The following is a 25,038-nucleotide window of genomic DNA, read 5'->3' on the forward strand; positions in this document are numbered from 1 at the left end:
TGCACAGACGGAGGATATACAGCCTCTTGACAGCTCTAACTGGAGTGGGAAGACAGGCTATAATGGAATCTAAATAACACTTGTGCTGGCTCATTAAAATGGCCCTGTGTGCTTGGTCATTAACTTTCTTCCTGCGTGACCTATATCACTCAAGGTGGGGTGGAAGGGTTTGCCACTGCAGTGCACAGCCTTGTTTCCAACACGCTTACGAACACCCTGCAAAGACAGACTGCTGATTTATGTCCTGTGAGAGTGTCACCGTTTCTTATAGGCTATAAAAATTATTAACCCACTGAATGTCCTCTAAACAGTTTAATTCCTCAACAGAAAATATCTGACATGTAAAAAAGCCACTGCCTGTTCCTGCAATGCTAATACAGCAAGTTAATGTAAAACAAAAATGAATTTTCTCTTCATAGAGTGGATTTTACACCCAAGCAGCACTCAGTGGGCATCACTGCCACTGGCTTCCAGACATTAAGTCAACATTGAACCTGATAGCAGCATCCCATGCCTGCCCAACTCAAAAATTAGCTCAGATTCAATTATTGATGCTAGATAGACATGCTTTCTCTCAAGACTAAGAGCTTACTTAGAACTGTTATAAATACTAATGTCTACATACCAACATGCTCACAATGACAGTGCTGACACACTGATGTTAAAAGGGAAATGTTTATAATGTTCACCCTCTTAATTAACATCTATGAATTAGCAGTAAATATAAAGCATAGCTGATGGGAATGCCATTAGATTTGCAGGGATTTAGCCATAAACCAAGTACTGGACAAATTAAAAATTTGACCTGAAAAGTCAGTAGTTCCCCAAAATTATGACAATTCATCCTGTGGGGAACATGAATGTCTGTACTAAATTCCAAGTCCATCCATCCAGTAGTTATATATGAGATAAATGGGAGTATGAGATATTTCAGTCAGGACCAAAGTGGTGTACAGACCAACAGCATGGCTACAACCAAAAGGTAAAAAATGGAAAAAGAAGAACGACACTGGCACCATGAAACCATCCTTAACTGTTTCTCTGTGCTGAACTCTCAGCTTAAAGCTATGTAAATACTGGAGAACAACTAGTTGATTAATCAATGAGCCAACTGACACGAGAATAATCAACAACTCTTCTTTTTTGGACTTTTGGACTTGCAACTGCAAGAACGTGCTGCAAGAATGTGCTTTCACACGCAATCAATAAGAATTTAAACAATTTTGGAGTATCTACCTGATGAAATGTTTACTCAGTCAATTCCTCAGAAAAATAATCAATAGAATGATTATAAAAGAAATCATTACATTACATTACAGCTGTAATTGTATATAATTAGTCTGGTAAGACATCTTTCGATATGAAACGTGATGCATAGATGTATTCTTTCAGGTATGAACCTAGAGCAGACCCCCACCCCTGTGCAACATAGCTACTGTAAGGCAACTAAACGGTGTCACTGCAATGCTAAATACAAGACTGGCATGCCAAATCGAGACCTCCCTGCAGTGCAATTATCTCAAAACATGCATCTGTCAGAGGAGCTAGTCCATCCGTATGGAGAGAGCATGAGGAAAACGAGTTCAAACAGCATTCAGGGGATGGAAAAACAATCCAGCCTGATCATGCAGATTAAAAGGCCAAACTTGGACTGAAACTTGCCTCTCTTCAGTGTTTTTTATTCACCTGTGGTGGGTCTGTCTACTAAAAAGTCCTGTCTTGTCCGAAGTGTGACAGTTGTCCCGGGACGAGCTGACCAACTCGGCATCCCTCCCCCCACTGGCAAGACCTGCCGTGTATTAAAATAAATCTGTGCACACGTCCCACCCCAACATGCTCGCTAGACATTACCTTATACAAGGCTAGTACCAGCACGTTCTGCTGTCTGCTGGCCTGTGAGCAGATTTTAGCTGCCCTGCTGCCCCTGGCTTTAACCCCACCCGCCTCATTTATCCTGCAGCCCCCTCCATGTTCAGCCCCCACCTCTCCTGTATTTCTGTGTACATGATCTCACATGACTCAACAAAAACCTCAGGACTGGAGCAGGGCTGTCCAGAACTTCTTCCCCAGAGGGGAGGAGAAGATTGACTTTGTGGAAGGGACCTGGAGTGTTGCCCTTGACTTGGCCCAAATTGCTCCACTTGTCAGACCTGATGGATTTTGGCTAAAAATAAAAGCGAAAAGGGGCCCTCGACAGGCAGATGAATGAACTCAGTGGTGCTCCTCATGCGAACCGAGCCACCACATCGTGCAAGCGTCTCCAGGTCCCTAATGCCTGAAAGACAAGGATGGTGTGCATGGCCCTGAGAGCGCTGTGTTTCACAAACAAAACATCCCCTTTTCCATGTGTGGCGGGGGATATTCAGTGAAGGGGTAGAGCAAATGCAAGATGAGCCAAGTGAGTGGGAATTCCTGCACTTCTCCCCCCCTCTGTTACCCCCGCCCCATGTGCATTCCCCTGCCACATTCATAGCAGCAAAAATGTGAGCAAAACAGAGCACCAGCAGCAGCAGACTGGAAAGGAAGATCATAACCCAACCCAAACAAATACAGCAGCAGACAAGCCTGTGGCCTTTTCCCTCAAGAAGACTGAGTCTTGTCCTGATCACTCACTAAAGCTCCAAAGCAAAAGAAAAAAAAAAAAAAGTCACTTTCCAATTGTTCTTTTTGAGTGGTTTATCACTGAAAGGTATTATTTGACTGCTTTTTATCTGCCTTTCATCCTTCAACCCTTTGATCCCTACAGACTGCTTTTGCTCGCTGAGCTGAGAAGGATGCGTATGTGTTTTTACTGCAGGTTACATTGATGGGGTTTGAATGTATAAGGAAGGCCTAAGCATGCTTTAAAAGAAGTGCTTGTCGGATTGTCAGTGTCTGAAACCCCTTCTCTGACACCTTTCTGAAGTTGGAATTAGGGGGCTGAAAACTGAAAACTCAACTCATTACGATGGGCTTTAAGCTGCCTTCTTTCATTCTTGGACAACCACATTCTGGGTGCACAACCCAATGCGACACCATGAAGAACTTCAAGGAGAGACTGGCTGAAGGTGTACGATGTTATCTTGATTTTTTTTTGACTCCTAATAGTACAAACGCATGGACCATCACTTGTTTACACTGTGACCCGGGTACAAGGCTCCTTTAAATATTCCTTTACTGTTTGCCATATGTGAAACTCGTACGAGGTCTGCACGGGTGTTCCAGACTGCCATCTGGATCCTATCAGAGACCACAAATACAGATGTAGTGAAAGCGCCTGGTAGCAGCACAGGCCGCCCAGCCTAATGAATGGGAAGAGCACATTTTCAACCCCTGTAACAGGTCAATGGCAGGCGTGGGCTTCACCTCACCTCACACACATGAAGGAGAGGGAAGATCAATTGTCGGGGAGAGGTTCCGCCTCATCCCGCGTCTCACGCTATCCGAGAGTGTCCCGAAATATCCTCCTCACTGAACAAAAGAACAACAATATGGCAAGAGGTGATACATGATACAGCAGGGTTAAAAATAGACTGGCTGCTGACGGATAGGGCAGTGTTTCATGACCTCTGCATAGCGCTCTTGGTTTACACTCCTAGTAGCTGCGGCTAAGACTCGTACAACTCAGCTCAGTATTAAAAAAAAACAAAAAAACAAGGATAAGCATTTCTTGCACCACTTACAGACGCAGAAATAGAATCAGGAAGCCTCACTTCTATTAGGATTTTTTCTGGCCTGGAACTTGAGAACAGAGAGAATCAAACGTTCTCACGCATGTCAAAGCAAAGAACGTCCTGTTTAGGGGATTCAAAGGGTCTCATGGTATGTGAAGCATAAATGATCTGGCTGAGAAGACAGAGAAGTCCACCTTTTCAGGGGGAGGATATTTCTTTTGTTTTGATGTCACTGCACATGGCATACTACATAGAGGATCATTAAAACATTACATCATGCAGGGAAAATCCATGAGAGAAGCTGCAAGCTTTTCCAACTGTGCTTTGCTGCACATCAATCAAAGCTTAGTGAGAAAGGAAAGGAATTAGGGGGAGAGATGTCCTGAAAGCCACTTGTTTTCTTGCAAAGTGTTAACAGACCGCTCAATTCAGAGAATCGGACATCTGAATTGGGCTCTGGAGGTGGTCTTTGCTCCAGGTCAGGCTGAAAATGAAAAAAATCCTCAAGGCAGGAAGGAAATCAGCATAAAACAAGGTGTTGCTTTAGATGTGAAAAGTTGTAATATTGACTTTTTTCTTTTTTAACTTGCTTTTTGTACTGTATAATGCATTGTTTGTTTGTTTTTTCTATCACACAAATAAATGAGCACATTTGTAACTAAAGGACTTTGTAAATCAAAGCCTGCTGAAGAGCAGCATTTATTCATACAGAACTGATTGATTCAAAGACATTCCACAAGTATAATGGGAATAATTTCTCCCACTCTGTGTCATAAGTGCATGCAGCATGCCTCAGAGTGACATGAACAATGGCCTCTTTCACTGCCTTCGCCAGGCTGGAGATGGGGAGGTGCATCATGGGAAGCAGACAGGCAGACAGGCTCGTACAGTTGAGCGAGGATACTTCAGAGAGGCCTCAAACAAACCCAGGCAACGAGCAATGGCACTTAAACTTCCAGATATGGGCCATGTGTGAATTATGTGCTTGGATTACTCCAGCTTTGTAAAACACACCCTGCTAAAACATTCTGCCTGCTTTCGAGGGCAGGCAGTTCACACACCTCTTCTAACTTTTATGTAAGGAAAAATACAGCGTGATGGGACGTTTTCATGTGTTTTTGATGCCCAAGCACTCATTTGAAGGATGGACTGCTTTCTGCTTTGCATGTTTTTATATATTCTACCTCATTTCAAGATGCTTTAACTCGATCAGGACAAGTTGAATAGTCTCACTATTGCGGCAGTTTTCACACATTCCACTGCAAAAATTTGCTCAGGTACATAAAACATTTTAAAAGAATGTGTTCCAAGTTCTCTGAAGGTTTCTTTATGAACAGGGACCTGTACTACAGAAAGTTAACTTCAGTCACTGCCTTAGGAAATATCCTCTATGGAATCCCTTAAAGTCTGCATTCCATTGTACAACATCCACAACAGCAGAGATGAGGGAACTGTTTGCTGACAAACAAAGCGTGTCATGGATGCTTTTTGGGGACAGAGAAAACCCTTTGGACACTTGGGAGTCAAATGTTTTTGACACATTTGTCTCCTGAGACTATAGACAGTAATTTTGGATTACAGTTACTTTTTTCTTTTGGCATATTTGTTCCCTCCTCAGCCCAACTAGCCTCCCTTTTGTCCTTGTTGTAAGACACCCTTTTAATAACCACACATTCAACTGACCCGACCAGTAACAGGAAGCAGGAAGTCATTCAGGATTTCAGCTTCCTGTCTGAGTCATTTCTTACACCCCTAAGTGGAAAAATTAAGATATATTAAACAAGTTAAAGAGACCTGCAAAGATGTTCCACTTGGTTTCACTTCACTTGAACTCTCCTCATCATTTTTGGTGTAAGGAAAAATGCCAATACCACCATTATTGTTCATATTGTTCCATATCACATCAGAAAGTAGTCCTGATATGAGTTATGCCTTCAAGTAAAGGTATCCACATTGAGCCGCTCTCAAGGCACGACTCTCAGATGCCAGCACTCCACGTGGTCTGGGCTAAGTAGTCTGACAACTTCTACTACAGCAGCTTTAACTCTACTACATACACTAAGCCACAAACTCTGGCTATGAGACTAACAGCTCCAGGACAAAGAATAGCTTTGTGCTTGCTAGCAGATTATTTAGAAAAGCAGGGATAAGAGTTCTGACTTTATATACACGTGAGAGCTGCCCACAATGGATCTGTGCGCAACATGTCACTTCAGACTTATAGATTGCCTTTTTACAAGCACAAATTCAGACGGAAATTTTGCCCGGTCTATGATTAGACGGAAGATTTAAAGACATAGGCTTCCTTTATTTATCGTATGAGTGAATCACTGGGGTTGTTAACAGTCACGAGGCTTGCTGAGAGATTTACACTAGCATAGAAGGGTACGCAAGACACAGTTGGATTAATTATCATTGCATATTAAGTCTACTACAGCCGCTATTCTAGCACCTGCAAAGGAAGTCAGAGAAGGAAGCTTTATTTCCTTTGCAACACTAAGTTATAAATGGAAATGCGCACTTTGTCAAGAATTTATTACTTTCAAACTGTGCGGTTTTCTCTTGTTGTCTGAGAACATAGAGTGATATTATCAGTCTTCAAGAGCATTCCAATGATGTTTTCTTGGCCAAGATTTGCCTTTAGACTCCAAAACTATTTACTTCAAAGCAGAACGGAATCCATGAATTATCTTACAGCAAAATAAATAAATGAGTCTTCTTGTCTTTGTCTTCTCGCTGGCATTCTAAATTCTCTATCAAACCCAGATTAATATAGACTGCGAATTAAAAGAATCAGTCTACAGCAGCGTCTCAATTTTTGTTTGTGTGTGTCACTCTGATGAATGTTTGCCTCAGTTTCACGCAGTCTAACCACAACAGGAAAAAATAAAAAACAGCCTTCCTGCCAACAGAAAATAAGGTTTAGACGTATAAAAACAACAGTTGGAGTAGGAACAGTATTAGTGCTACTTACAGACTTATCCTTCATCTTCCGATGGTGATTAGTGATAATTTATCCACAAGCAGTATACGTTCACACTGACACATGCACATCACGATCAGTCAGAAAGAGATCATGATTGGCAGGTCGGTGGTGCATGGGGAGGGCGTCCCTGCAGCGTGAAGACAAACCCTCCAATCATCCATTACTCATCCAATATCACAGGAAAGCGACAGAAACATACTGCACTGCAGCCGACTCACACGATGTTTCAATGTAAAGATACCAAACAGAGGAGTTTGGTCAGAGCTGACGGCTGCATAATCTGTGAGATGACAAAGCTTCTAATTCTTCAGGTTTCTAACAAAATATATGGAAAAAAATCACATGCAAGACATGTACAAGTACAAAATGTGAAATCTTTTAAGAACAAGCTCAAAAGCCATTCACACTCTTTGAATTCAGGTTTCAAGACCAAATGAAAAATGGCCATCATAACTGAACTTCAGTAGGATTACACTGCTCCTTTTGTTCTACTTGTCTGAGGAACTTGCTGAAATCAAGACTCAGAAATAAAGAAAATATGGAAGATGGATCAACTCAGAGAAAGGAAATGGTATTTGATTCTGAAATGTGCTGTTACCGAATAGTTAATTTACTTTCTAAACAAGGGACATACAGCTTTTAAAATTAAACTTAACATAAGATCCCTTTTACTATCTCCTTGCTGAGCTTCAGCTATATCTCATAGAGGAGGGGTTTACTCCATCTGCTGAAGAAGACCAAGAAATGCCCAAAAAATATGCTACAAAGCAGACTTTAAGTTAAGATTTTGTGTATCAGATTAAATTGGCTATTCTATTTTGAGTTTTATTTTAGTGAAATTACATTTCTATTTCATGTTTTAAATATTTGATTTGATCTGTGATTCAGCCAGAAACATGATTATATTTCTCCTCTTTTTCTTATAGATTTGTAAAACTCCACAGTAACAAAAAAATCTAGCTGCTTTAGCTCACTAGTGTGTTTGCTCTTGAAGATATTCTTTTTAAATATCTCTGTCTCTACTTAGAAGTTAAAGGAGTTCACACAAAATGAGCCAATGAATTATCACTATAATTAATTACTAATTTATCCAAAAATAACAAATATTGGATTTCTCAAAATTGAGGATTTGCTGGTTTTCCAAATTTCAGCCTGTTGGACAAAATAAAGAGTTTAAAGACAGCAAATTAGAATCTTGGAAATTACAATAGTCTTTTTTTTTTCTTTCTTATTTTCTAAAAACATTTTAACGCTAAATAAGAGGCAAAAAGAAGTTTCAGTTGCGTCTCAGTTTTCAGCACTGGGTGGAACTTGCTCATTTGTCATGGAAACTTTATTTGCTGGTGAAGACTGTGAGATAATTGAAAGCTCCAGAAAAAGCTAGTAAATGGATGTTGAGTTGAGATTTGGTTCATCATCTAGTATTTCCAAGATCAAAAACTCTCAATTAATGAATCCAGTTAGAAAAAACAGATTAATCAATAATTCAAAAATATTATTAGCTGCAGCCACAGACATTACGTCACATTATTTGGCTTGAGTTATAAAATCTTATTTTCTCAGAATTTACACACATCCACCAATGTGCTGCTGAGAAACTTTTATCTGCTTCCAATGCAAATAAACTCATTTCCAGATTTCAAGATAGAATTGAACTCATTTGGTATTAGTGTGGTTATCTGCCTCATTGTGTCTTATTTCAAATGCTATTCCTGAAACAATGGAATTATCCTTGAATATCTTTTCCAGCCTATACAGTACAGACGAACCAGAGTCACATGACAGCTACCATGGAGCAGCAGTGGGAGCTCAGAACACTGTGCCTCTGTTTGTGCTGGTGCTTAAAGAAATCTTTCACTTTCAGGATCAAATCAGCTGTGAAATCTCCCTTTTCCCTTCTCTTCTGCCACCAGTGTCTGATAACAATCAAACAGCTCGACCTAAACGTGTGCTTACAGCTGCACGTTTGTGACAGAGATATCATGATGGTTACAGCAGCCCGTTGATGAGCAGAGCGAGACAGATTAGCCTGTTTGTGGTCTGTCGCTGTGCTCTTGGAGGAGAAGATGACAACGATAGCTGGCTTAAAGTGCAGCATAAATGTTCCTCTTGTATATCATCCTGCAGGAGAATACATCACGATGTTCAAAGAGACTCAGCAATCAGATCAGACTGAGCAGCACTTGCTTAGCATGATGAGAACCAATTTGCTTCCTCCCCTCCAGACACGCTCCTTGAGTGAGATGAAAGGGAAACTGTGCTACTGTAATTCATCTAAATGGCCGGCTCCTGCAGCCCTCCATGCTGCCGCGGCTATTGATCTCTACTCTCACTAACTCTCTCCATGTGTCTGCCTTTGTTTCTCAAATGTTCTTCTTCTCTGCCCTTTATAGGAAAGCCTCTGTAACTGGACTTTAATCACGCAGGATACCTCATCCCAGAGAGCTAAAATCATGCTCTTGCAAATTATTTTTATTAAAGTAAGTATAAAAAAACATTGAATGTCTGCTCAAATTTGTAATCTTTTTGATTTATTCTGATTTTGACTATTTTCAACTTCTATTCATTCAACATTCTTGTATTAAAATTCTCTTCTTAAATGAATAAAATGATTCTGTATATGGTCGAGACATTACAAAACCCCAAAACGTTATCAAAAACATATGGAACATATATTCAATTCTTTCAAGACCTTGGAAATAGTAGTCAACAACAACAACAACAATAAAAAAAAGCAGTGTAGTGAGTATAGAACCGAAGTCTTCACATGAAGCTGGACCCTATCAGCTGACATTCCAAACTCCTGCGGCTGTGCCTCAGTGTGTAGAGCGGTCATTCACTGATCAGAAGGTTGGTGGTTTGATCCCTGGTCTCAGCAGTCTACATGCTGAAATACCCTGAACCCCAGAAACTGAACAAATGTGTGTGTGTGTGTGTGTGTGTGTGTGTGTGTGTGTGTGTGTGTGTGTGTGTGTGTGTGTGTGTGAATGGTTAAGGTTCATAATAAACCATGGTGTGAATGGGTAGATGTCCTATAATCTGAACAGTACCAGGTCCTCTAATTGACACAATAATACATCGAGGTTAAATGACAGAGAGCAAATCTGAACTAACACACACCTTCAAGTAAAAACTTAAACACACACACTCACAATGAAACACATGCTGATAAGAGAGTGCTTCAAAACCGCCTGACTGCAAGGAGCCAATCAAGACTGAGACAGCTCAATGTGGCGTCTAACCACTGAGACCAACCAGAAAGATAATAAAATGAAATTCATATTAAAAATCTCCCTTTAAAATCGAACATAAAAGCTGTGTGTCAATGGCTGGAAAGTCAGAGGCAGGTAGCAGCTTCGCAGGCGCCAACGCTACGTGGTTTTTCACAGGCTTGGCTGACGCAGATCTTGTGACTCAGTATCAACAGTGGATCATCCACAACTTGCCTTGTTGACCTTTCACCATCTGTCCTTAATGACACGGCCCGGCCAGTGGACTGCACGGTGCAGCATGTGACTGCTGCAGGTACACAACAAGAGTCTGCTTACTCACTGCAGGTCAGCGGGAGACACAGGTGGACACCTGCTGAACTGACATGAACTCAAATTACACCTACTGCTTCTTTCCTTTGCTGCTTTACAGCTTATTTGGGTCATTTAGGTTCACATTTCCTGCCTGCAAACGCACCAGGGCTCAAACTGACTGGATGATTTTTTGCCATAATTTACCTTTTCTAGATGTCACATCACTTAAAACACCTTATACTACGTGAGGTTGTGCAAGAATGAGTAACTGCTGGCTACGGAATGTCAACATCTGTCTTTTTACTCCCATAAACCCTTGTGCTCTGGGGTCATTTCCTCAAGTTACTCTGGTTACATTCTGAGCTGTAACTAGGAAGAGAAAGATGGGATTTGTAAGCTAATATTGTTGCTGTGTATCATTTAGTAACTATGAACAAGCCATAAAGAAAACAAGGGTGAAGAATTGAAAGTTATTAAAAGTTATTAAAAAACTAATCTACTACTAACTAATACTGCATTAAAGCCATTTCCCTTACTTAATAACTCAGTTAAATATTATATACACACAACCCATTGCTGGAGATTGTAAGTGTGTCTCTGGAGAACTATAGTTCTAGCCTAAAAGTCCAAGATGAGGGTGAACTGTAGGCACAGTGACAATGTCAGTACGCAGTATGAACAGAACTAGGCACTGTTTGACTAACCAGTGAAAGATGTGTCATTCTGAGGGACGGATGGGCATGTTACCTGTTTACCCCTGATACTGGAGGTCTGGAACCACATTGCATCACATCAGCAGTCATCTGACTGATTCAGACACTGGCAGAACTTTAAAAAGACTCATCGCTGAACAGAATCTGAGCTTTTGCAGAACTTCTCAATATTCCTGTGCTTTCTGATATTTAAGCATCTGTAAACCAATAATTAGTCTAGCGATGCACCTGACAACCCCCATTGAGCTAGACATGGAGGATGATTGGGTTACTTTGGTGCCGTCCATGTTCAAATGACATCATTCTCATCTGACCAATTGAGCCAAACCAACAGGAGCAAATTCTCCAAAATATGATGTGAACATGCCCTGAGGACCTGTGAGCATTATGTTTTTACCAGCTCATTCACTTGAAATTACAGGATCAAATCACCATAAAGCTGGCTGACAAGTATCTGCGTACAGATTACACCCCCACAGGAAGGGCTGTATATATGGATTTAACCCAGCACATAGCCTTTCAGGTTTTCCATTCCACATCTGTGAGCAACAAATGGAAAACCCACTGGGGTAAACGTCATGCTCTCAGTTTTTATGCCTTCAATCCACAACTTTTTCTTGCTGTAGAGTTAATGTTCCTCTTCATGCTCCTTTCTCAGTGCCATGATTTAAAAAAAATCACAAGGAAAAGCAGAAGGCACAGTGGGCCAGTGGAGTGCACAGACAGGCTCTCCACCTATGGCTGCCTGCTGTGAAATGGCAGGAAGCCACCACCAGCAAATCCTGCTGATCTCTTTGTAAGCTTACTGGTTTACAGTATAGCACGGGGGCTCGGTGCAGGAAGTGGGCGCATTACTGCACTTCCACGCCCACAACCTCCCTCCTTCCCTCCCTCCACTACACCAACCCCCTCCCAACCACCTGTGCTGGTCTCACAGGATGCCCCCCCTACAAACCTCCTCTCCTGCTTCACACAAACTCCTTTACAGCTGCACTTCTTTACCAAACCACACGCTGAACAGGCTTTGTTGTTTTACACTCCACTGCTTCAACAACATCAGTGACGATATGATTCGATTTACTGTAAACTGCCTCAGAATGCATGCAGTCGTTAGGAGGCTGCTTCACCCAGAACACGAAAAAAGATCTCACCTCCAGTGAAGTCATGCGGACAGTTTTGGCTTCATTTAACCTGGTTGTGAGAGTCAACATTTTCATTTAAATTATTTTTCTACAGTAGCGCTTTATGGTCTGTGTGATATTCATAATAATAGGAACAATGGGTTTGGAAAGATCTTGCTATAGAATTTTTTCCTGACAAATTTTTTTCTGAAAGTTTATAAGCACCAGAAAAAAAATCCACTCACGCCTTCAACGATTTAAGTAAAGCACTTGGTATCGAACTTGCAATCATTTTCAGTCAATTTAACTCCAGGACTCTACAGTATTCTGTAAAACAGTCAACAGACAAGCTTGTACCAATTATCACTAAATTATCTTATTCTTTGTACATAAAATGAATCGGATGAGATGATGTTGCTTACATTCTTCCATGGTTGTAACAAATTTACATTCCAAACAGTTTAGCTCATCTGTATTAAGATATTACAATAGTGGCACATTATGACACCACTGTATGGTGATAATGACAAACTGCAGTTGAAACCTGATGGTGAAAAATGGTGAAATCTGACTGACAACCTGACATCTTTGCACTATAGCTGCTTAAACTAACGTTAGTTTTTTAGAGTGAGAAAAAAATTCCAAAGCTTGGAGTTCCGAATTCAAAGCTATTAAGGTTAAAACAATCATATAACATGCTTAAGAAGTTTGACACATTTCAACCACTCGTCAGTTTGACAGCTGCTGCTCATTGACTTGACTTGAGTAGCCTACCTGTCGGCTAACGACGTGATATGTGAGATAGTTCAGAGAAAAACTCACCACTTAGCTGGTCTTTTGACGAGCAAAACCACAAAGTCCATTCGGTCTTTTCTAACATCAATATGACACACAGTGGTTGGGTTTCTTACTTGGAGAAAATAAAATCTTTGGCCAAGTGTGAGACATTGGTAAACAGACTGCATTAATTAGCAACAAGAGCTAGCAACAGTTAGCTAATTTTAATGATTTGAAAAATTCACTCATTCAAATTGCAAAATTGATATAAAACAATAATTCAACTACACTGTATTGCGGTTCAGGCAGAGACTTCTCAAAACCAGGACAAAGCAAACCAAAGCTAACCTCATGGCTCGATATCACGAGGGTTAAGAGAAGAAATACGTTCTGTAGCACTTTGAATGAACTGTCACTTAAGTTGATTGTCATGCAGCTATAACGATGTGCATGAACCATGAGCATTTCTCACTCATCTCTGATGTGTGAACTCACAAAACAAGCAAGAGATCAAATTGTTGTGTTTACTGAATGATCAGTAGTTCTTCCCTGACACGTCGTTTACTAAGCAGACTTATTATTCTTTATTTGCACAGCGTTCATCAGCCATAGATGTCAGGGCTCCGTGTTAACATGCCTCACAGACACAATGGGAGTGTTTTGGTTTTACAGGGTGTCTCTGATGTGCAAAGCAGTACAAATAAATCCATCTAGGGAGGAATTCTGACCTCTGCCACAGCCGGTGTCACTTCCAAGTTCACAGCGATCACTGAGTAGACTCTGGCAGGCGGACAACAACGTCCTGCCATGGGGTCATCCCAGCCCCCCCACCCTCCACCCCCCAGTAAAACAATGATCTCACTCCCTGTACCAGGAATCTGCTGATTGTTTGAAATACCTTCCACTATGCTTGACTGAGCACCACTTCTTTTTCCCATCAGTCCAGTGGATGGAGAAAGAGGTGAGGGAAAACAAAATGACTGGGGCAGGAAATATCTAGGATGAAGGCCTTCATTTGGCCCCTGACAACTAATGCTTAAATTTCAGTCAGTGACTACAAACTTTTAACTCAGTAAGACTCACTGGAAAACACAGAGAATGACTTGATGAAGGTAAGATGAGCATAAAATACGTGTCCAATATATCAGCTAATGCTGTTTTTTCTTCACAAACACATAATGTGAATATTTTGCAATACAATTTTACAGCTGAACAATAAACTTAATTATCAAAATTAACACTGACAGTATGTATATGATAACAATACATTTGAATGGTAAAAACCACTGGAATCAAAATCATTTGACTAATAGCTTTATATAAAAAGGTACACTGTTTTTTGGCACAGAAAATAAATTGTCCATTGCACTGATTATTGATATCAGTCAAGTGGCAGAGCCTGCCATCACCTTATTGTCATCTTGTTGTGAAGAAGCTTCCAGGTTAAATTTTTAAGATTATATTATTAGTTAACCATATCATCAAGTGATGACGTTTTAGGACTTAAAAATTGAAGCTTTGAGCCAGGAGAAGTGAGTAAGTAGACCCTAAATGCATATTATTTTGTCAACTTGATTGGCAAATTTTAAATATAGGCTACAAATATTTTTTCTTACTACTGGGCAATTTCTGTTTGAGAATCTGTCAACATACACACCATGATATCAGCTGAAAATATCAATGTGCTAGTCTGCCTCTAACAAAACAAAACAAAAACAAAAAACATAAAGAATGGCTGGAAGTGTATCTGTTCTTTGAGGAAAAGAGAGGCGGGACAGTTTCAGTGTATCCATTGAGCTCAGCTCATAAATGACCTGAAATGCACTTTATCTATTCTATTCTATTCTATTCTATTCTATTCTATTCTATTCTATTCTATTCTATTCTATTCTATTCTATTCTATTCAGATATTCTTCTCATCACAGTATCTTTGACACCCAGGCCTTTCTGGAGACTGCCTGGGTTAAGGATGGAAACAGAAACTCTAAACACTCAGTGGTTTTACGGCAAAAACTCCTTTTCAGTCTTTTCAGTAACGGACTGTAATAAGTTTAGCTCTAATAACTCAGCAAGAGGGAGAAAACAGTGATCACTGCAGCAACAGAAGCGAGCCTCTCACTGTGGCAGTGTGCATTTCACTGGCAGTAAACAGAACAAAGGGTGTCACATACAAGGATATGACCTCAAACTTCAGAGGAAGAAGCACATTGTCTGTCTGTGCAGGAGGGGGGAGAACCGTGTCAGAAGTAAACTTTTTATTCGAGCGTCATTTACTTGACGTCTTTATATTTAGAAACACAGATGCTTGTGACCGGCAACCAATATCTGTATTCTGTCAGGTGCAGTTGTATTTACAGATCTGTTAAGCATGTCAGGTGCAATTTGGCTAAAAGAAGGGGAAGTGCAAATTAGTACGTTTTCTAACTGAAAGTTTAAAAAAAAACATGTTACTTTTTTCAGTCAAGGTTAAAAGAAGTAATCCAGCATTTCCATTACTTGTTTTTTGGACTGTTGTCTACATTTTGTGAATCTCAAGCACTTTACGTAAGCTTGTTCCATTACTGCAATGTTCTGTTGTAACTTGTGGATGATATATGGGTTTTCTGACTTGTATAGTTTCTATTTTTATTTATTTACTCTCTAAATTTTCTGTCCTTGTCCTACTGTAACACCCTAATTTTCCCTTTGCCAATCAATAAAGGCACATCTTATCTTATCTTATCTTACTATATCTACTTTTACTTGACCTCACTCTTGCTATATGTGCAGATTAATTCTATTTTTACATCTTTATTAGAGCATAACATTTGTCTTGCTTTACTTAGGTTGGTAAACATATGTTGTAATACTTCCACCAATAATGTTAAATTTTTGGCTCCTTTTGTCTATTTATTAGAATATCACAAAATTTCAAAGGAATTTGGTGTAGGAACAATTCAATAGATTTTGGTGCAGGTCCTAGAATTTCAAAAGATATAGTTAGCCCTGATAAGCTACTTGAATTAAATATATTTGAATTGAAACATCATATATTTATAGTATTTTTTGCATTTTTTGCATTTTGCATTATAGAGAACATTTTGATAGAGATCTAGATTCAGATTATTTACTTTTTTTCTGTGAAATAAACTGTTAGACAATTATGCAGCCCTGGGGGAGGTATGCACTCTCTTCTGGCTTTCTTGTGTAAATTATTATGATATCTAATATTCATACTATTATGGCAACCAGAACAGCTAATAAATGAACCTTGAACAAGATTGCTTCAACTACAAACATAGTGTGTAGAACAAAAATTCCAGTTTGATTGTTCTGTACGTCACACAGAACCTTCTAATCAATGTAAAGGCTCTGCCAGTGAAGAATGTATGTGTACAGCTGTTCTCTGGTCAGGTCTACAATAATGTGTGACTCAGCAGCTGCAAAGAGTAAACTGCTGACAGACAATAGGAGGAGCTTAAATTGGAAATACTACTACTATTACTGTGTGCTTCAGTGCTCCCCAGGGGGACACAGAGAAGAGCTGCAAACACCACAGGAGGCCTAACCCTGGAGACACAGTCTGTTTACATCACCTTGTTTTCATAGCAAACTGCTCTAATTTGATATGGTATGCATATCATTTCTAGGGGGGGAGCAGGGGATGGGCTCTGGGGACCACACAGACAACAGTATTTACTATGAATAACCTTAGCAACCCTGAGAAAATGCAGCATGAATATACAGAGGAGCTGGCCTACCTTGATGCCACGATAATTGCTCTGTTACTGTTACCAAGGTGAATATCTAGACACAGCTAAGAATGTGATGTGGCTTTATGGCTGCCGTTTTCCCACTGGGCTCAGCGGGGGAGAAAAACTGTAGCATGTCATTCACATTCAGTGAAACTTGGAATAATAAAAGAAAGATTGCATACAAGTCGGTGGCCCTTGCTTATGTAAATATGGAGGTGCATGTTTCATTCAGCACTGGTTGCTCTGCAGAGTTCAAAACCAACCGTAACACATGCTAAAGTTTCACAGCTATTTTTATCAACGTAGGTGTCCCAGAAGCAATTTCACAACTCAACTGTCCAGCTGGCAACATGCAAATGGTCAGGTATGGAAGACACTTAGGGCTATGAATAAAAACTATTTGAGTTCTGAAATGAATTCTGAGAAAGAAATGACAACAAATTTCATTTCTGAATCCCAAGTACAAAATGAGATGTTTGAGAAGTGACATTTAAGACAAGGAAATTATTAGAATCAAATGTACACTAATTTCTGCGAACTAACCCCCAAAACAATGTTCCACATTTTATTTGGATTTTTTTTATATAGTGTTGTGAATAAATGAATGTAGGAGTGATTTTAGAGACAGTAACAATTTATTATTTTTCTCACAAATCTAAATGTTTCTGAGCTGAATTCATTTTCATTTGAAATTTTTGTAACTATCGTGAGAATAAAGTCAGAATAATGAATAATGTCAGAAATCTCAAGAAAAAGCATGTGAAGAAAAAGAAAACACCTGAAACTGTGAAATTAAATCTAAGATCAATATTTGACAAAAGTTGTGCTAAAGAAGACATTTTTCTTTTTAATTCTCAGTTTATGCTCAATATTTGGGCAAAGATTAGGCCACAGTTTTTCTTTTCTTTTTTCTTGTTTTTCTTTTTTCTTTTTATTTGTATTTAATTTTTCTTCAGAATCTGGGGAAAGGTAAGGGCTATAGGAGTAAAACTGAGTTTCTGACATTAATACAGTATAAGTACAAAACTTGTTTTAAAATTGAAGAATTCCCAGAATCTTGTCAGAAAATGCAAAATTCAGAATTCAAACTTTTCATTATGAATTTAACTCAATGTCAATTCAGTTCAGTGGAGGACCAAAGCCATGCAAAAACACTGGATTGAATTCTGAAATATAATGTTATAAAGACTAATTTAATATTAATTTCAGAATTCTGAGATTTGAGTCAGAATTCTGTGAAAATTCACAAAAAAATTAATTCAAACTTAAATCTAAACCAGTATTAAAACAATGGCAAGAACAAACTCAGAATTATGTTGAAACTGAGTCTGCATTATGAGAACACTTAATCCTTCAAGATCTAAATTCTGCTAATAACCTGAAAAGTGGCTGTAGCCTCAAGAGTCGTCATTTTTACACAGAAACCTTACGATTTGCTTCTAATTCTTGGTTTAACCATAACCATTTCATTAATTTCTAAAAGTAGTTTTTAATTCATTGGTGTGAGCTGTCTTCCATAGATGGTCCAGCCTGGCATCTTCTGACTGAGGAGCTAACGCTGTCCAAGCAGCAGCAGTGCCATGTTTAGCTGTGAGCACCTCCAGCTCACTGAATGTATGAAAACCAAATGTAGCTGCAGCTCCTCTATGCTGAACTCTCTCCTGCTCAGTGCGTGCAAGTTTAAACAGAACTCTGCAACGCTCTGCAGTCAACAGTAGTAGTAGTAGTAGTAGTAGTAGTAGTAGTAGTAGTGGTGCGTTAATCCAATACAAACAGGTCATTACACTGTGCTAAATGTTTTCACTGAACGCCACTTCACACACGGCTCATTCTTCTAAACAGTTTAATAACTACTCAACCTCCTGCCCCCCATGTTGCACCCTTACAAAGTTTTAATTTCAAAGCGATTAGGACCAGATGTGCATTATTTCATTAGCGCAATATGTTTTGCACAGCTGTAACCTTATGGATGACTACAGGAGGGTTAGTAAAGAGTATTAACTCAGAGCTCAGAGGGTGAAGCTCTCTGCTTGAGGCAGTATGACAGGCCTGTGAGGTCATCAAATAGGTTTGACGCAGCTATCAGGATGATTTACGTGCCCTGATAATTTCTTACAGGCAACACAAGAAAAAAAAAACAAAAAAAAAACAAAACAGAACAATCAGAAATCAGCCTGTGGTGTTTTAGATTTGATAGCTTCTTGGCAAGTGTCTCTGTTGTGCAGCAAACACACAGACAGGCAGTGAGTCTGCAACCGCAGACTGATGGGAGCTGGAATGGCAGGATAATGCAATCTGATTTCACATGGTGAGCGATAAAGCCAGTGCACATCGCTGCCGTGAACGATGGAAGAAGAATAATGAGCAGCCATGATATGACAGAGAGAAGGGATCACAACAGACTGAGCAAGAGAGAGAGGGGAGAAACAATAGCCCTTGGTGTAAAGTGCAGGATCTTAGATTTCTCCCAGCAGTGCTGTTCCATCTACGCCTCACACTGGCAGCAGCCCAGTCAAACATGCCTTTGTGCTGACGTGGGAGAGCTATGGGAACATGTTTTCTTCTTTTTTTCCTGGCCAAGGCACTGGCTTGGGATGTTGAGCTGAGCTGGTGGGGGTTACTCAAATATCCTCAGTGATGCAAACGATCCTTTAATGATGCAGGAAGAAAAAAATTGATGTGAGAGATGGGGATTTGCAGCTTTTTATTCATTTCTTTACGGAGGATATGCTTTGCTTTGAAACCACACTCCTGCTCCTCCTTCATAAGAATCAAAAATATTGCTGCTTTAGAACCTTAAGGGGTTGCTAAGGATTCTTCTGCGATTGCACAAAGAGATCACTCAATCACATCCTTCTCCAACTGCAATTTCATGAATCATTAACCCATAAGTGCTTGGTTACTTTTGAACACAAGCAGCTTCTTCTGTCATCAGGATTTTAATTAGCTTGATAGGAACTTCAGTGACATAAAACATGAGTACAATGGGCTCAGGAAACCTGAAGGAGCTACCCCAGATGGTACAGTCCAGAATGGAAAGCATGAAGGGGGAACCAGCAGGGTCACATGTAGGGATCCTGTTGCCGTGTGGGATTTCAGCTGTGGCTGGGAACCCTGAGGGACTCATTATGTCGAGATCCCCAAAACAGCCTCGCTCAGACTGAGAGATGTTCCCAGGCCAAACTCAGCTTGGCCTTGATATATAATAACAGTCATTTTGTCCAACATAATGACTTATCTTTCTAAAGGGCTGCAGTGGAGTCTTGCTGAATTCATTTGAATGCACCTGCAGTTACAGAATGTTGGGACTGGACAAAATAGAGGAAGAGGAAACTGAATGTTGCAAAATGTTTTGTGCATACTTTTTACTGCTATAAACTGTGGATGCCTGAAAAGAAGGGTTCTTAGAGAGGTGAACCCTCAAATAGGGTTATAGCTCCCATTTCGGGCATTATGTGCAGGGTATTTTTTTTATTTCTTTCGCAACAAAACCTACCAGAGTATTTCACAGGCTGATTGCATCACCTTTACAGTATTAAATGATTTAACAATTTGAAAGCCAATGACATAAAAATACAATACAATAATTAAATACCTCCCATAATCATGTTCCTGGTGGTGAGAAGGCTTTAACAGCATTTTGACCTTAATATCATCAAATATACAGAAAATAGTATATTGGAAAAATATCTGAATAAATCTAATAATAATAATAATAAAAAAATAACTAGTTAGAAAAAATTCCTTCCTCTTTTTTCTTCCAAAAGAGGTAGTTAATCTCATTTCATTAGATTATGCAGCAGTGTTTATTTCCAGTGTCTTGTACAAAGCGGCAGGTGTAATCTGTCTGTTTGTATTCTTTCTGGCCTGATGAGGAGTGTGATGTGATGTCAAAGTGTTCCATGCTTTAACCAACATGTCTGACTATTAAAAGGCTTTTCATATAACTTCACTGATTTGCTCTACCAAGGAGTGCCTAAAGAACTTCTTTTGTCTGGTCAAAATTCTACACGTATGGGCTGGACGGTCCCCAGAATGCCTTAAATCCTGCAACAGCCCTAAAAACCAACCAACATCACTCATGTTAACTTTTACATTGCAGCTTTTACAATAATGGAAGGCACAGAAGAAAGAGGAAGTTCAAAAATGTGATGCAACAACTTGGCAATAATTCAGTGTCATTACTGACATTCAGAGGAATGATATTATTATCAGAAAAGAAAACACTAAATTCTTGTGAAACCGGAAACTTTTGACTGATGATAATGTTTGTTGAGACTATATTTTGATGTTAAAATTCAGGGGAAATGACTAATTTTCAGAGTGTATTATTATTAGCATTATGATATACTGTAGAGAATTAGCTATCAAGGTCAAAACGTCATAATATGACAAATTATGTCAAGTAATTCCTCTGTTTATGCAGCTGGACAAAGAAAACAGTGATGCAGAGAAATAAACATCATTTGATATTTCAGATGACAGAGTGATCTAAGCAGGAGAAATAAAGCGCTGGCAGATCGGATGAAATGGCATTTAAGCCTGACTGAGTCATTGTGGGGTTTACAGTTTTGGACACCCCTCCTCCCCCTCACAATAAGCAGGGGATTGCCATGCATGGGAAAAGAAAGGCAGCGGGGCCACTGAACAGAACAAAAGGTTCTGTGCGTAAAACTGCGCATGAGTACTGCCGCCATGCACGTGTTGTGAAAGCAGAGCGATGTCAGTGAACGACAATGTGTTTTCATGTCAGCTCCCTTTACAATGACAATAATTAGATATTCCAACGAGACCGAAATCCTCTGCTTTCATCATGCATTCAAAAACAACTCCAGCGCGGAAAACGATGGAAACCAGTAATTCCAATATGAGATAGAAAAAAAATAAATAAATAATTGCAAAAATGCGACACATGTGAGAAATGGTTGAGGAAGGAGGGTGATGCTGCGATCCCCTCAGTGCCATCATCGCGTTGCATCAGCACAAACAGACAAAGAGGCTGTGATGCCGGATGTCACTGCTCCTCAAACTGCTGTATCACCGCATAAATGGCAGCATCACTCACTCCCCTCTGATTTCAGGCACCTCGTCGCCAAGTCAAACACGTGGCGATCCAACAATAGTATCCCGAAATAAACACATTTATTCTGCCTTCTCATGCAGCCAAGAAGGAGCACTGGCTGCCTGGACACTGAGGACACAAGCTTCATTATTTTATCCAACGACAGACTCTGCAAAGCAAACGTGGGCGCCGAAAATGAGATGAAGCTTGGAACACGATTGATTCTCATTGTAAACTTCAATGTGTCAAAGAAAACACATGTAATATCAGACATTCATTTTTAAGACGTTAATGGATTGTACGTATAACAGCATGTGTCACCAAACTGCTTCTTTATAGGATTTTTTTTACGACAAATCTTCATATCAGGTTTCCTCTTCTTTTCTCAAATCGACTTTATCTCCGACCTGCATCACAGCATAATTCACTGACTCCAACATAATAAGACTGACAGGCACTGACTAAGCCACTACTGCAGCATCCATTCACATGACAATGCAGGACCGCGCGTAAAGGCGCAGCTGTTTTCATCCTGTCACCGCTTGGTGAAAAATCAGCGATGTGTTCTCGTATTTTCGGCAAAGTGACGGGAGCCGGGCTTGTTCCCCATCTTTGTCACATAAGGGGTTAATGATAATGAAAATATGAGCTCTTAGGCGAGCGATTGAGATGATTCCATTGGCTGTCGGAGCAAATAAGGCTCGTCCTTACACAGCAAATATTTTGATGATTTTTTTTTTGTATTAATGAGGAAATGTGATCGACGATACGTTTCAGATTTGGAAAAGATTGAAAAAAAAGCGCTGTAATGCACTGAATAATAATAATAATAATAATACATATTCTGTTCCGTTCCAAAGTAACTGGACGGTTGTGCATGTCGTGGCTGAGGGAGGTGTTGAGTGACGCTGCAGGTGACAGGCTCGTCTTTAATGGAGCAGTGCTCCTCCAGCAGCAGCGGCATGCCTGACCCTCCTCTGGGATCACCGACGCATCTACTTCTCAAAAACAGAGAAAAGGGAGCGCACACGGCGCGTTGACTCAAAGCATAACAGGATGTGGTACAGAGTTGAGTTTCACTCCTGAACCCGCGTTCACACCCCAAAACATGACATCCTTAAATACTCGCACCGCCGCCGAGCTTTCAGCATTCATGCATGCGGTTTTCTCTTTTTCTATAAGTGACTTTCTTCCATATATCGCAGGGAGGGCTCTCTGTAGGCTGGAGCCCACCGCTGCGCCACTTACACAAGTTTGCAACTCGGTTATGAGAGCATCAACAATAGACTGAGATTGACAAATGAGTAATTCATAGAAATAACAGCGAAATGTTGTCCAGAGAGGGGGAAAAGACGCTCGGAAACGTGCATGCCAGCTCACCTTTTACTTTCTATTCTGCTCGTATTCCAGCCCTTTTGTGCGTTTCCCACATAAGTTCTTTCACATGATGACTCGCTTTGTCGTTTCCTCAACGCCTCCCGGCTGCAGATAGGTGACTTCTTCTCCCGTAACTGCAACTCGGTTATTTCTCACTTCCAAAAAAAAAAAAAAAAAAAAAACCAACGTCGGCGATTCTACAGTCTGTTGTTGCCGCTGTGAGTACGACTGCGCGCGCGTGTGTATGTGTGCGTGGTGATCCAGCGCGGCGTGCCGCTCCGTCTCCGCTGTTTGTTACACTCGACTGGAACGCCTACTCTCAGTCGCTACATTGTTGACATTCGGCCGCTGACGTCACTCTATCCCCTCATTCACAACATCGTTAGCGCGGGGCGGCTTTGCGTTGGTAACGGCGGGAAGCGCGCGCGTACGCCCTCGTCTGTGCGCAGCGGAGCTTGGAGAATCGCACTACTGGCTGCTCACTCAAATCCCTCCCCTCGTGCTCGCTGCTTCGGCTCCCCGTTCCTTCCCGTCCTCTGCTCCCGGTGCACACAGCGGTAATATGACGGTGAAAGATGACACAAGCCGTTTTCACAAGCTGCAGACTCGACAACAAATGTAGTCTAGAAATCGCTTTGAGTCAAATCACCTTATAACTTTTAAAGTGGAGCTCATTTCCGTCGAAAGCACTCTACATAACATGACTCTACACAACTTAAAAGAAAATGCTTGAAAAACTTCTTTGATCTATTTAGGCCTATATGATTTGTAGTTTTTTAAAATCAGAATCAGGTTTATTGCTAAATAGATTTTCACACACAAGGAATTATTGTAACTAAAAGTCAAGAAACATATGGAAAATATGGAAACTGTATTATTAAAAGACATGTATAGTGTACAGTATGCATGTTTTTAAAATGGGGTTGTAATGATTCAACATGTTTTCTTGTATTGCTTTTTGTTTTCACAGAGGCACAGCTTCACACCTCGGGCAGTGTGAGTGCTGCTGGATTGTTGCTGTGACTGGTCCAGGTCCAGATGATTCACTCATCATGCAGAAGGCTTGGCAAAGCCTGCTGGAGGTCTCTGTTTCTTCACATCTTAGAAATGAACAATTTGGGGTTTTAAAAACTGCTGAAAATTATGGTGATATTTCCTGGCAACAGAATACCATAAAAGAAATGATTCCCAACCAAGGAGTTGCAAAACAAATCTGAGGGGTGGTGAGATGAACCCTGAGAAGAGGAGTTGTTCCCAAGGTAACAAATACTGGGAATGGCAATAAACAAAAAAACAATAACAAGATAAGAAAGAAGACAATACTTTTAGTTTTCATAGTTTTACTTCATCAGGCCTTTAGAAATTATTAAAATGAACCAATTTGAGAAGAGAACATAACTTGCTGAGTGACCTGCTGACAGTTTATGCAAGAATCAGAATCAGCGTTATCGGCCAAGTATGTGGACACATACAAGGAATCTGAATCCAGTTTTTTACATTTCTACTCTGTTCTGCTTTGTGGAAATGTAAAAACTACTTTGTAGATATGTATGTAGATTTACTTGAAAGATTTGTTCCGTCTTTCATCGGACCATTTCAGACCAATCAAGGGATGATGATGATGATGATGATGATGATGATCAGGCAGTTAAAGTTGCTGATCTGTGTGAAGCAGGTTAAGATAAATGAATAACCTAATGATGATTCTCACAACAACAACATGATGATATTACTGATACTAATGCTAATACTACTACTAATAGCTGATGGAGCAGACACTGCTGTGTGATGTCATGCTGCTTCCTCTGCACTGTGTTTGAGAATACAGTTATTAGCATGTTGTCAGGTTCCTTTGATCCGTGGCTTTATCGTCTATGTTCACTAAATTAACTTACATTGTGGATGTAGTCTTTTTTTATAGTCTTTTTTTTAATGGGAATTCATGCCCCTTAAACTTGGCGAAGCAGACAAGATAGAACTCTTTTCAAGAAAAGTGGCAGCAGTGTAGAAGCAAGTGTAGAAGTGAGGGAATAATATGTCAAGTTGCATTATTATTATTATTATTATTATTATTTGGCTTGTATGGGCTC

At 40.1% G+C, this 25,038-nt stretch overlaps 1 protein-coding gene across 1 annotated transcript in view; it reads right to left on the reverse strand.

Annotated features, from left to right (window-relative positions):
- The window catches only part of bach2b (BTB and CNC homology 1, basic leucine zipper transcription factor 2b), an 89,536-nt gene extending 66,282 nt beyond the window's left edge, over positions 1–23,254 (reverse strand). The window contains exon 1 of the mRNA XM_070987940.1: positions 22,952–23,254. The gene's annotated coding sequence lies outside the window, so the exon portion shown is untranslated. The remainder of the gene's footprint in view (positions 1–22,951) is intronic.
- Between the last annotated feature and the right edge of the window lie 1,784 nt (positions 23,255–25,038).

The sequence above is a fragment of the Chaetodon trifascialis genome, chromosome 19, assembly GCF_039877785.1.
Source record: "Chaetodon trifascialis isolate fChaTrf1 chromosome 19, fChaTrf1.hap1, whole genome shotgun sequence".
In the NCBI taxonomy this organism is placed as follows: Eukaryota; Metazoa; Chordata; class Actinopteri; order Chaetodontiformes; family Chaetodontidae; genus Chaetodon; species Chaetodon trifascialis.